This window comes from Cynocephalus volans, chromosome 2, assembly GCF_027409185.1.
Source record: "Cynocephalus volans isolate mCynVol1 chromosome 2, mCynVol1.pri, whole genome shotgun sequence".
NCBI lineage: Eukaryota > Metazoa > Chordata > Mammalia > Dermoptera > Cynocephalidae > Cynocephalus > Cynocephalus volans.
In genome coordinates, this window is record NC_084461.1 from 211,802,159 (window position 1) to 211,816,699 (window position 14,541).

A 14,541-nucleotide genomic window follows, 5' to 3' on the forward strand; every position below is an offset into this window, starting at 1 on the left:
CATGACTAAAGCTTTCACCTAGACCATGCCCCTATCCCCAAGGAAAGTGATATTTCAAATCAGTAGAAGAGCTCTGGCTAGGACCACCAGAAGAAGACTGAAGTGATGATGTAACAGCAGGACCTCCCATATTTGATCATATTTGATCCTTTTCCTCCAGGGCCGGAGCAGGCCTCTGCCTTGGAGGAAGTCTGCAAGGTAAACTTGCTGGCTGAACAACTGGACTGTGCTTGTCTAGCAGAATAGAAGATAAGCATAAAGCCTAGCTTAGCATGCATTTCTCTGAGTGCTCTTATTTCCCGTGGTTATTTGATACTCTGAACCTTGGTTATGGAGTAGGATGACATTATTTACATAAAAGTAGAGCAGTCTTCCAGACAACCGGAGCTGCAGACTTTCTATGAGACACATACGATCCAGACCCTGAGAAACCAGGAAGGACATCAAGGAAGCTATGCTGACTCCACCATGAAGCACATCAAAATCCTGCAGGCACCTGAGATAATGTCAAGGACAAGAACAGAAAGCAGATGGAGGCTGGGTGAGATCTTGCACCTGGCTTCTCACATGGAGCCCCCCACAGTTCACATCCCCCTCCCTCCTGCTTTTCACTTCCCCCTTCTTACCCATAAAAGCCCTCAGTTAACTTGAAAGTATGACATGGTTTAGTCTGCCATCTCTGCAGGCCTGAATACAACTGCCTTCCCTTTGCACCACCAAAAAAACAAATAAATAAAAATAAAATGAAATAAAAAATAAAATCGGTGGAAGAGGACTGCAGTAACATAGAAAAGTTATGAAGAAGTAGGAGAAGCAGAAGGATAAAATTAATTTGAGGAAGACAAGGCAGGAGAGCCCTTTAAGAAGGAAGGAACAACCAACTATCAAATGCAGCAGAGACGACTGAGAGAGGCAGAACCTGAAAGTACGACTGAACTTGGCAACCACAAGGACACTCATAACCGTGATGAGAAGAGTGCCCGTTAAATAATACAGATGGAATCTTCGCTAACATCTCCACCCACCGTGCTCCTATTTATTGCACATTCCAAGCCCAGTCATTTGTTAGAGATGCCAGAACAGTCATGCCTCACTATTAAGGCTAAGCTATATCCACTCTAACAAAGCTTATAGTCTTCAAGTAATCCAATGCCTGCCAAAACAAAATTCAACACACTTGAAAGAAAGCAATCACAATCCAGTCACTAAAGAATGTAAGATTCACAGTTTTTAGCCTCCAACTAAAACTTTTTAGATATGTGATGAAGCAGGGAGCTGTGACCTATAACTGGGAAAATTTCCAGTGAATGGACCAAACCAAGAAGTGCCAGAATTAATGAATTAGTAGGCAAGGACAATGATACAGCTATGATAAACACGCTCAAGAAAGTTTTTTTTTTTTTTTCAAGAAAGTTTTTTAAAGGATGGACAAAACAGAAAGAAAAACTGAAGATATGAAAAAGTCAATTCAACTCCTAGAGATAAAAAAATACTACATTTGAAATAAAAAATATAACTGGGTAGGATTAACAGCAGATTAGTAGCTGCAATAGAACAGAGGAAAAAAGACTAAAAATTTTTAAACACACAGTCTCCTTGAGTTGTCAACAATACCAAGTGCCCTAACATGGTTAAATTTGCAGTCCTGGATGGAGGGAGAAAAATTTGAAATAATGGACATTTTTTCCCAAATTTAATAAAAACTACATTTCCATATGTACAAAAATCTAAGTGAATCACAAAGAAGAGAAGCACAGAGAAGACCGTAGCAAAGCACACCATCATAAAATTGTGGAAATCCAGAGATAAAGAAAAAAAACTTAAAAAGCAATCAGGAAAAAAGAAAAAAAGCAAAAGCATTACATACAGGTGACCAAGGATGAACATCATTAGTAGCTTCTTGGCAGAAGCATTGAAAATCAGAAGAAAACGAAATGATATTTTTAAGGTACTGAAAGAAAAAAGGGAACCAACCACAAATTCTACTTCCAGTGAGATGATTCTTAATAAATGAAGTTTATATAAAGACATTTTTCAGACAAATAAAAGCTGGGAGAATTTATAGTTTCAGGACCACTCTTATTCAACAATGTATCAGAGGTTCTAGCTTATCTTATGAGACAAAGATTAAAAAGGAAAAAGTTTATAAAATGAAAGAAATTTTGAAGATGATATAATTGCATATATAGAAATTCTGTGGGCTCTATTAAAGACTATTAGAAATTATAAGTGAATTTATCGAGATTGCAGGATTCTAGGAGAGTGTACAAAAATCAGTGGTATTTTAACAAAATAACAACAAATAAAAAATAAATTTTAAAAAAGTTGTATAAGATAGCACAAAAATACAAAATACACAGGAACAAGTTGAACAAAATGTGTGCAGACTTTCACACTAAAAATTATAAAAGTTTACTTAGAAAAATTAAAGATTAAGATTTAAATAAATTAAAATTTATGCAAAGTTTGCTTGTTGGAACACTCAATTACAATATGCTTTGTCCTCCAATAGATCTACTTATTCAACATATTCCCAATAAAAATCTCAGCAGCATGATGGTGTAAATTGATAAGATAATTTCACATTTCATAGAAATGCAAAGGTTCTGGAATAGCCAAAACAACCTTGGTGAAAAAACAATTTTGGAGGATTTACACTGTATAACTTGGGGTCTTGTAAGGAAGCTACAGTGTGATATTGGCATAAGGATGGACATTCGGATCAATGCAATGAAATAAATGGCCCAGAAACAGACAAGGACACACGGTCCGTAGATTTTGCAATGTTGCTGGGCCTTTATTAATGGCCCTCTCCCAACTATGTGCACATTCCTTAAATTGAGTAAGATGCCCCCTGTGGCTGGAACTCCATGAATATTTATAGAAATGGCTTCGATTAGAAAATTAAATAAGCAAGGAAGACGCTTGTTTCTACAGGAAATTAGATGTGTGTGAGAGTGAAACAGGAGCAGCAGGAATGTCCCCAGTGGGTCATGGGGCAGGTGGGCACAGGCGCAGAGGGCCGGTCAGCCTCACAGCTGCAGACTGCCCAGGATTGGATCCTGGGTCTCTGTTTTCCCTCCTCCCAGTGTCTTCATTCCTCACAGTGGCTCAATGAAGATGTCCAGGCCTAAGAAGTCAGAAGATTTCTCACAGAGATGAGGCACGTGCACACCTGTTTGCAGAGGGATACAAGGAGAGTTCAGGTTTCTAGTCTCGTTTCTTTCCTGTCCTTTACAGAGAGGATTTAGAGCTTAAATGAAAAAAGAAAAAGTCCTGGTTGGAGAAAAAGGAAACATGGACTATTGTTGGAAAAATACAAAATTAATTCTTTCAGTAGCTTGTTTTGCCTTTAGAATAGAACCTGCTTATTGTACCAGCTTTACTGATAATCAGCTGCTCTACTCCCGCTTTTGTAAACGTGCTTGCTTTTCACAATGACTACTGTACTGGCTACATGAATGCTGAGAGAACAAAACTTAAAAGAACCTGGAAGAGTCCTCCTATATAAGCCCTGTAATACCTGGATTCAAGGCTCAGATTTTGAAGCACTAGCTCATCTGGGCCTGCCATGAATAAAATACCTGACTCTCCAACCCTCTGAGTGCCACTCGCTTCTCTGTCAAAGTCCATTCCCTGTAACACTATAAATGGCTAAATTTCTATTTCCTCTCTTTTCATGTGGCTAAATTTTAGATGACTGGTTTGGCAGCTGGAAATAAGAGGAATGATAATTTCCAATGTGGAGACTATCAGCAATTCAGCCTCCATCTGTGCTGCCACGTGCTGGCGCTGCCCTGGTCAAGGCCACAAAGGCATGCTGGAAGTCCTATAGTGTGTGAGCTCATGGCTCTGACAAGGAGCTGGCCAAATCCTCTCCAAAGTGTTTTTATAACAGCAATTATCACGTTCACTATCTAAATGGGAAAGCTGAGCATATACTGGAGGAGGACAGGGATGCCCTAGAGGCTTTTCAGTCTCTTGTCACAATATGCCATGCCTGTGCTGCTGCAGTCTAGGGGACCTGTGATTAAATATGCTGACTAGGAGATAACTCATGTTTCACATAGCTTATATGAGACCAAAATCTTCACTGGGGTTTTACATTGGTGTGTAAGAGTGTGGTAGTGATGTTTGAGAAATTGGCATTTTTAATAAGGGGGGAAGGCAGTTTTGCTTTTCCACTTAAAATAACGGAGTATAAGTATCTTGTATCTGAAAACTGTGATATCTTGTTGATAAGGAATGATATTCAGCTAACCAGGGAATGTTATTCAGGTGATGAACATCAAAATCAGGTGAGATAAAAAAAAAAAAAAAAACCTTTGTTGGGACAGTAACAAGAGAGCTACGTCCCTCTCCTCCAACTCTATCCCCGTCCTCTTCCAGCCCCCCATCCGTACTGACCTACTTTCCTTACTGTCTACATTTTCTAGACTTTTGTATTAATGATATCAAGCAGTATGTACTTTATTTTGACTGAGAGTCATTCATATTGTTGTAAGTGTCAATATTTTATTTCTATTGCTGAGTTTATTCTGTTATATGGATATATTACAATTTTTTTTATCCAGTGTTCAAGTCTTTGTAGGGGCATCTACTTTCATTTTTCTTGGGAATAACCTAGAAATGGATGGCTGGGTCTTTTAATAGAGTCATATGCTAGGTTTAGCATTTTAAGAAATGACCAACCTGTTCTCTAAAGTGGTCACACCATTTACATTCTAGCATAGGAGAATTCCAGTTGCTCCAGAGCCTTGTCAGCCCTAAGTATGGACAGTTTTGCAATGTTAGACACTTTGATATATGTGTAGCGATATCTCATTGTGGTTCTGATTTGCCTTACCTTTAAGACTAATGACATTGAGCATATTTTCTTGTGCTTATTTACCATTTATATTTCTTCTTGAGTGAAGTTCAAATTTTCTCCATTTTAAATTTTTTGGTTTTATTTTTATTGAGTTCTTCATTATCATATGTATGATTTACAAATACTTTCTCCTAGTCTATCACCACTTTTCTCATTGTGGAAACAGTATCTTTCAAAGGGCAGAAGTTCTTAATTTTGATGTGAAATTCCATTTATCCATTTCTTCCTTTTGGCTTATATTTTGATGTTGTTTTTAAGAAACATTGACCTAATACAAAGTCACAAAGATTTTCTCTTTTTTAAATGTAAAACTTACAACTACAAAACTTCAAGAAGAGAAAAAGAGAAAATCTTTGTGAATAGTTTTGCATTTAAATCTGTGATCAATTTTGAATTAATTTTTGCATATTGGGTTTTAAGAAAGTTTATTTTTGTGTACGAATGCCCCCTTGTTCTCATATATTGTTGAAAAGCACATAGTTTCTCTTTTCATCCATTCAACTTTGTTAAAAACAAATTGGCCATATTTATACATGGTGGTTTATTCCTAGACTCTGTAGTCCGGCCCATTGATCTATTCTTCTGTATTGATGCCAATACTCTTGATTACTATAGATTTAAAATAAAGTTTGAAGCCATATAGTGTAAATCCTCCAACACTGTTTTTTTGTTTTTATTGTTTTTTGTTTGCAAAGTTGTTTTTCTAGGTCCTTTGCACTTTTATGTGCACTTTTATTAATGTTAGAATCAGCTTTTCAATTTGAAGTCACATCGAAGCTGTAGATTAATTTATGGAGAATGGAAAAATTTACAATGTTGACTTTTCCAATAAATGCACATGCTGTAGCTCTCCATTTATTTAGGTCTCCTTTAATTTCGTGAGAAATGTCATATAGTTGTCATTGTGCACATCCATACTTGGCTGACCCCTGGCCAAAAATATGACGTACTTTGGTAAATGTTCCATGTGCACTCCTTGAGTTTTTGTTTCATGGATTACGAAGCCTTATTAATCAGTGCAAAAAAATGTAAGATTGCCATTTTCTTGATGAAATGACACCATGATCGATATGTAATGACCCTTTTTATCCCTGATAATATTACTTGGTATGAAATTTACTTTGAATTCAAATAGCCACTCCAGCTTTCTTTTTATTGGAGTTAAAGTCTATCTATCCTTTAACTCCTAACCGATTTGCATCTTTATGTTTAAAGTGGCTTTTATGTAAGCAGCATATAGTTGGTCTTGCTTTTTTGTTCCATCTGACAATCACTGCTCTTTAACTTATGTATAATTATTATTTTGGAATATTTATAGATTCACATACTGTTGTGAAAAACAATGCAGAGAGATCCCGTGTATTAATTACCCAGTTTCTTCGATATGTAATATCCTGCAAAACTATAGTACAGTATGGCAGTAGGATGCAGACATTGGTATAGTCAAGATGCAGAATGCTTACATCATCACCACAAGAATCCCTCAAGTTGTCCTTTTATTGTCATGCTCATTTCCTCTCACTCCACTCCCTCCTGAATCCCTAACAACCACTAAATCCAGTATCCATTTTGATAATTTTGTCATCTCTAGAATGTCATATAAATGCAATCATATAGCATGTAAACTTTTGGAATTGGCTTTTCTCACTCAGTGTTATTATTCTCTGGAGATCCATCCTAGTTGTCGAGTGTATCAGTAGTTCATTTAATTACATTGCTAGGCAGTACCCCATGGCACGGATGTATAGGTTTGTTTACCCACTCCCCAATTGTAGGACATCTGCATTGTTTTCAGTTTTTGACTACTACTAATAAAACTGCTATAAACTGGTTTTTGTGTGGACATAAGTTTTTATTACTCTGGGATAAAAGTCCCAAAGTGAAAGTGCTTGTTCATATTGTAGTTGCATGCTTAGTTCTGTAATAAAGTGCCAAACTATTTTCCAGAGTGGCTGTACAGTTTTGCATTATCATCAGTAATACACATGATCACGTTTCTCTGAATCCTCACTGGCACTATTTTAAAAATTTTACCCATCCTGATAAATATGTAGTAATACCTCAATGTGGTTTTAACTGGCTTTTTCCTGAAGGTTCATGATGTTGAACCTCTTTTTGTGTGCTTGTTGGCCATCTTTATATCCTTTTTGTGATATGTCTCTTTAATGTGTTTTGCCCATTTTCTAATTGAGATTTTTTTGTTTGCTTTTTACTGTTGACATTTTAGAGTTCTCTATGCATTCTACATACCAGTCCTTTGTCAGATATGTGGCTTGCAAATAATTTCTTCCAATCTGTACTTTATCCTTTTATCATCATAGTAGAGTCTTTGCTGAGTAAAAGTTTTCAATTTTTGTGAAGCCACATTTATCAATTTTTCCATCTATGGATTGTGCTTTCAGTTTCAAGTCTAAGATCTATGCCTGGCTCTAGATATTAAAGCTTTTTTCCTATTTTTCTCTAAAAGTTTTATAGTTTCATGTTTTACATTTAAGTCCGTGATCCATTTTGCATGGATTTTTGTACAAGGTGTGAGACTTAGATTGAGGTTTCTTCTTTTGTCCGTGAATCACCAATGTCTCTAGCACCATTTGTTGAAAAAGCTATCTTTTTTCCATTGAATTGCTTTTGCACCTTTGTGAAGAATCTGTTGGGCATATTTGTGAGGGTCTAGTTCTGGGTTCTCTGTACTGGTTCATTGAACTATGTATCTATCCTGCCAAACGATACCAAATAGTTTTGATAACTACAGTTAGGTAAGTCTCAAAATCAGGTAGACTGATGCCTCCTACTTTATCCTCCTTCTTTAAAATTTGTTTAAGCTATTCTAGTTCCTTTGCCTTTCAATATAAATTTTAGAATAATCTTGTCTATACCTGTAAAAGTTTTGCTGGGGTTTTAATAAACATTATTTTAAAGTTATATGTTAATTTGGAGAGAATCGACTTTAAACTATGTTGAATCTTAACATCCATGAACATGGTATGGCTCCTTATTCATTTATATCTATTGTGATTTCTTTCATCAGCATGTTGCAATTTTCTGCATATATACCCTGTTCATTTTTGTTTAGATACACACATATTTTTGAGAGATTTAAATTCTGTTATTTACATGTTCATTTCAAGATATAGAAATATTATTGATTTTGTATGTTTATCTTCTATTACGTGGCATTCTTGAACTTACTTTTTAGTTCTAGAAATATCTTTAGAAATTCCTTTGGATATTCTATGTAGACAATCATGGCATTTTAACAGGGGGAGTTTTACTTCTTTATTTCTGACATGTTTGCCTGTTATTTATTTTCTCATTTTATTATACTGACTAAAACTTCCAGCACTATGTTGAATAAAGATGTTGACAGCAGGCATCCCTGCTTTGTTCCTGACCTTAAGGGGGAAACATTCACTCTTTTCTCACTAAGTATAATGTTAGCTATAGTTTTCTCATACATTCTTTATCAAGGTGAGAAAGTTTAAGTTTCCCTTTATTCTTAACTTGCTGAGCTATCGTTATTAATGCATTTTAGATTCTGTCAAAGGCTTTTTCTGCATCAAATGATATGGTCATGTAATTTTTCTTTTTAGGAATATTATAGTGCATTACAGTAATTGATTTATAAATGTTGAACCAGCCTTTCATTCCTGGAATAATCCCCACTTAGTCATGGTGTATAATTTCTCTTATAAATTACTGAATTCTATTTGCTAATATTCTGTTAGGCACTTTTGCATTTGTATTCATATAGAATATTAATCTATAGTTTTTTGGGGGGTGCTATGTTTGTCTGGTTTTGATAAGAGGTTAATATTAGTTTCTTAATATAAATTAGGAAGTTTTCTCTCCTCTTCTCTTCTGGATAGATTGTGAGGAATGGGTATTCTTATTAAACATTTGGTGTAATGCTTCAGTGAAACAATCTGGGCCTGGAGATGTTTGGGGGAAGGAGGGGGGTATAATTGCAAATTCAATTCTTTTAACAGTTATAGGGCTATTCATATTATCAATTTTATATTGGGAGAGTTCTGGTAGTTTGTGCTTCTGGAGGGAAGGGCTCAGTTCTTCTAAACTCAAATTTATATGTGTAAAGTTGTGCCCAGTGTTCTTTTGTTATTGTTTTGGTGTCCACAAGGTCTCTAGTGACATCCCATGATTAATTTTTCATCTGCATAATTTGTGGCTTACCTCCTTTATTCTTTGTCAGTCTTACTAGAGGTTTGTCAATTTCACTGATGATTTTACAGAACCACCTCTTTGTTTTCTTAATTTTCTCTATTGTTTTTCTATTTTCAATTTCACTAATTTATGCTGTTTTTTAAAGGTATTTATTTAGTGATATCAATTTACATCTGAAAACTGCTTTAGCAGTATCCTGCAAATTCCTATGTATTGTATTTCCATTTTCACTCAGTTCAATATATTTTTCAAATTTGCATCCTTTGAGATTTACTTTTTGAACAACCCATAGATTATTTAGAAGTGTGTTGTTTAGTTATCAAGTATACGAAGATTTTCCTGTTCTCTTTCTATTGTGGATTTCTGGATTTTGTTAGGTTTGGAGAACACACTGTATGTTTTCAATTTTGTAAACACTGTTCAGGTTTATTTTATACTCCACTATGTCATCTATCTTTGTATATTTCCCTGGATACTGGGGGAAAATGTGTTCTGTTCTTTGGGATGGAGTGTGCTATAGATGCCAGTTATAAACTTTTGGTGGATAGTATAGTGAGTTCTTTTGTGTCTTTGATGGTTTTCTGTTTAGTTTTTCTATCAATTGATGAGAGAGGATTGTTGAGGTGCCCAACTATAATTGTGTATTTTTCTCCTTCTCCTTTCGGTTTTATCAATTTTTCCTTTGTATATTTTGCAGCCTTGTCTGGTAGTGATTATGCTAAGATTGCTATACTTCTTGGTGGACTGACCCTTGTATCATTATAGAATGTCCATCTTTGTCTCTGGTAATGTGTTTTTGCTCTGATGTATGTTCTCTCTCCTTTTTTTTCATTGATGTTTGCACGATATATCTTTGTGAATCTTTTTATTTTCAGCTTGCTTTCATAGTTATATTTGAAGTGAGTTTCTTATAAACACTGTATAGTTTGGTCATGTTTCTAAACCCACTGTGGAAATCTGTCTTTTAATTGCTATATTGAGACCATTTAAGCATTACATGATTGTTGAGAAGTTAAGACTTAAACGTGCCATTTTATTCTTTGTTGTCTGTTCTCTTTGTTTATTTATTTTATTTTTTATTTTTATTTTTTATCTCTCAGCTTTCTTTTTCCTGCATTTCTATGCGTTACTCAGTATTATTCAAAGATGTTCTAGAATTTTACTTTTATTTATATGTACTGTTTTGGAGTATACCCCTTTGTATAGCTTTTTAGTGGTTTCTCTAGGTATTAAATAGATAACTTATCATGGTCTACTAGTGTCATCATATTACTAGTTCGAGTAAAATATAAAAATATTACCTCTTTTGGTTTTTTTACCCTTCCTCATTTATAATACAGGTGCCCTGAAATATTTACATTACATACATTAAGAATCACATCGGATAGTATTTTGCTTTCACCCTCAAACATTATTTAGAAAACTCAAGAGAAGAAAAGCATATTGTGTTTATCCACGTTTGCTTACTGTGTTTTTTTCTTCCTGATGTTACAAGTTTCCTCTATTTATCGTTACCTTTCTATTATGAGAACTTCCTTGAACCATTCTTTTAGGGTAGGCTGATGGTGGGAAATTCTCACAGTTTTACTTTATCAGAGAATGCTTTGATTTCCTCTTCATTCATGAGGCATATTTCCAGTGATTCTGGGTCTATAAATCTTTTCTTCCAGCACTTGAAGTTTTGCATCACTTCCTTCTGGCCTCAATCATCTTTGATGAGATATGAATTGACTTTATGTTATAGTTAGGAAGCTGTGTTCTCTCACAGTTTTTAAGACATTTTCTTTGTGATTAGTTTTTACAAATTTGATTGCAATATGTCTTGGTGTGGATTTCCTTGAGTTTATCACGTTTGAGCTTCCCTCAGTCTCTTAATCCTGTAGGACTATTTCTTTTTCCACAATTGGGAAATTTTCAGCCTTTATTTCTTCAAGTACTTTTCAGCCTCTCCCTCTTCTTTCATTTTGGTAATCCAGTGATATCTGTATTGGATATTTGTAATTGTCCCACAGATTCCTGAGGCTTTGCTCATTTTTTTTTCTGTCTACTTTTTCTCTGTGGTTTGGATTGATCAATATCTATTGCTCTATATTCCATCTATTGTTCTATCATCTACTTCACTGTTTCTTTTCTCTGTCCTTCCATTACAATGTTGAGGGCACCCATACAGGACTTGTTTTAATTACTGTATTTTTCAGTTTAATGGTTTAGGTTCTTTTATATATTTTCTCACTTCTTTGCTGAGACTTTCTATTTATTCATCTGTTTCAAGTGTGTTTGCAATTGCCCTTTAGAGCATTTTTGTGTTGACTGCTTTGAAATCTTTGTCACATAATTCTCTGTGTTAACATCTATTGATTGTCTATTTCCATTCAGTTTAAGATCTCCTGGTTCTTGGTATTAGGAGTAATTACTGATTGGCATTTTGGGAATTATGTTATGAAACTCTGGATCTTATTGAAACCTTCTGTTTTACCTGGGATTCTCTGACATCACTCTGGCAGGGGAGCTAGGGAGAGAGGTCATTGTCCTGTTACTGCCAGGTATATCTAGAAGCTCTGGTTCCCTTCCCCCCCCCCCCATTAAAACCCAAGGTAGGCAATGCTCCTTTTTGCTTCTGGGTGGATGTAGGAATTCTGGTTGCTGAGAGGTGGTAAAAGTCCTAGATTTCTATTAGGCTTTCTCTAACACAATTTCAGCAAGGAGAGGGAGGGCAGCCACATCACTGTTGTGTTGGAGAGTAAGTTCCAGCCCCCATATGACCTCTACTCACTCTTTGAGGGAGTGGGCCAGTGACCATCCAGCAGGGATGAATGTCCTGACCCCCTGCTTGGCCTTCTAACACCACTCCAGAGGGAGATTGAAGCATCTCATCACAGTTTAGCAAAGCATTTGACCTTGGGCATCAAAGGAGGTGGCTCTGCCATCTTTCTATAGGGTTTGGCTGAAGTAGAGAAATTATAGTGTAAAAGATTTTTGTCTTGCTAGGCGCCCCCTTCCTGATCCTATAGTTAGAGAGAGCATATTTTTCTTTGGATTTTTGTCCATGCCCATTAGTATTTCTGGATTGTTGGCCTCTTTGGTTTCAAGTCTATAGTATATATGAAAGGAGAAAGCTCATAAACCTCACCATGACATCCTTCCCAGGGTCCTGAGGTCCCCAAGTCCCTGGCCAGTCTACCTTCTTATCTCCAACATTTACAATCGTCTTATGTTTGCTTTATACATAATGCCCAGGGATTTTAGTTGCGCTTAGTGGAGAATAAGAAAATATATATCCCTACAACTTCCCAGAAATAGAAGTCCCATTCTCTGCCTTTTAACTGAGGTGTCTAGACCATTTACATTTGTCGTGACTGTTGGTATGACTGGGTATAAATCCATGCTCTTGCTATTTGCTCTTGTTTATTTCATGTGTTCTTTCTTCCCTTTTTTTTTTTTGCCTTCTTTTGGATTAATTGAATATTTGTAATTGACTTTACTTGTTGGAGCAATTTTAGATTTTCCAAAAAAAATTGAGAAGTTAGTATGGAGAGTTCCTATATACTCTGCACCACTTCCCCCCATTAACATCTTACGTTAGTATGATATATTTATTACAATTAATGAGCAAATACTTTTGTTCATCAATTATTATAAATAAGCTAAGTTCACAGTTTAGATTTTCTTAGTGTTTACCAAATGTCTTTTTTTTTTTCCTGTTCTCAGACCCCATCCAACATCACATTGCATTTTGTTGTCAAGTCTCCTTAGGCTCCTTTTCACACTAACAGTTTCTCATAATTTCCTTGTTCTAATGACCTTCACAGTTTTGAAGAATACTTGTTAAATATTTTCTAGAATGCCCCTCTACATTGAAATGTGTCTGATATTTTTCTCATGGTTAGACTGAGGCTGGAATTTTAAGAAGAGCATAGAGTTGTCTCACACAATGTGCCATTTTCATCATGTCATATCAGGAATGCATACTTTTTTTTTTTTTTTTGTCTTTTTCGTGACCGGCACTCAGCCAGTGAGTGCACCGGCCATTCCTATATGGGATCCGAACCCACGGCGGGAGCGTCGCTGCGCTCCCAGCGCTGCACTCTCCCGAGTGCGCCACGGGCTCGGCCCGGAATGCATACTATTCACATGAGTTAATGTTGACCTCGGTCACCTGGCTAAGGCAGTGTTTGTCAGGTTTCTCTGTGTGCGAGGCTTCCTTTTCCTCCCCCTTTTCACACTGTACTCTTTGGAAGGAAGTGACTATGCATAGGATACATTTAAGGAGTGAGGATTTACGCTTCCCCTCCTTGAGGATAGAACGTCTACATAAGTCATTTGGAATTTTTCTGCATGGGAAATTTGTATCTTCTCACCACTTTTGCTTGTTTGTTTTAATCACTTATTCATGTCAGTGTAAATATACTCATGGATATTTTTTATTTTATACTCTAGGTTATAATCCAATACTATTTTATTTGTTTGGCTGCTTAAATTGTTCTAGCTTTGACTATTGATTTCTGGATTGATTCTATCGTGGTCTGAGAGCACACTTTGTGTTTTTTATTCTTTAAAATTTGTTCAAGAATATTTTATAGACCAGAATGTGGTTTACCTTGGTTAAGGTACCATGAGAGCTTGAAAGGGATAAATATTCTGCTATTATTAGATTAATATTCCATAGATAACAATTAATTCAAAATGACTGATGGTGATGTTCAGAGCAACTATATCCTTATTTTCTGCTTGTGTGATGTATCAATTACTGAAAAAGGAGTGGTAAAATTATCTACTGTAATAGGATTTGTCTATTTCTCCTGTAGTAGTACTAGGTTTTGCCTCACACGTTTTGACACTGTTGCTAGAACATACACCTTAAGGATTGTTTTGTCTTCTTAGAGAATATTTTTGTCATTATGTAATGTCCCTCCATATTCCCAACAACTGTCCTATTTCAAAGTCTGCTTTGTCTGAAATGTATTTAGCTAATCCAGCTTTGTTTTTATTAGTGTGAGTATGGTATAAAGTGGGTTTATTTTAGACAATACTTACTTGGTTCTTGATTTTATCCACCATGACAATCTCTGTTTTTAATTGATGTATTTAGATCATTTATAGTTAAAGTGATTATTTATGTTATTTGTTGAATATCTATCATTTCTGTACCACTTTCTATTCCTTGTACTTTCTCTTTGTTTCTTTTCTTTTTTTTTTTTTTTTCCTCCTTACTAATTTTTGTGCCCTCTCTGGTCTTTTTTCTCTTTTTTTAAAGATGACCAGTAAGGGGATCTTAACCCTTAACTTGGTGTCGTCAGCACCATGCTCTCTCCCAAGTGAGCCAACCGGCCATCCCTATATAGGGATCCAAACCCATGGCCTTGGTGTTATCAGCACCACATTCTCCCAAGTGAGCCATGGGCCGGCCCTCCCCTCTGGTCTTAATTGGATATTTTTTATGACTCCATTTTCTCCTTTCACTTAGCAGATCAATTATACTTATCTTTTTTTAA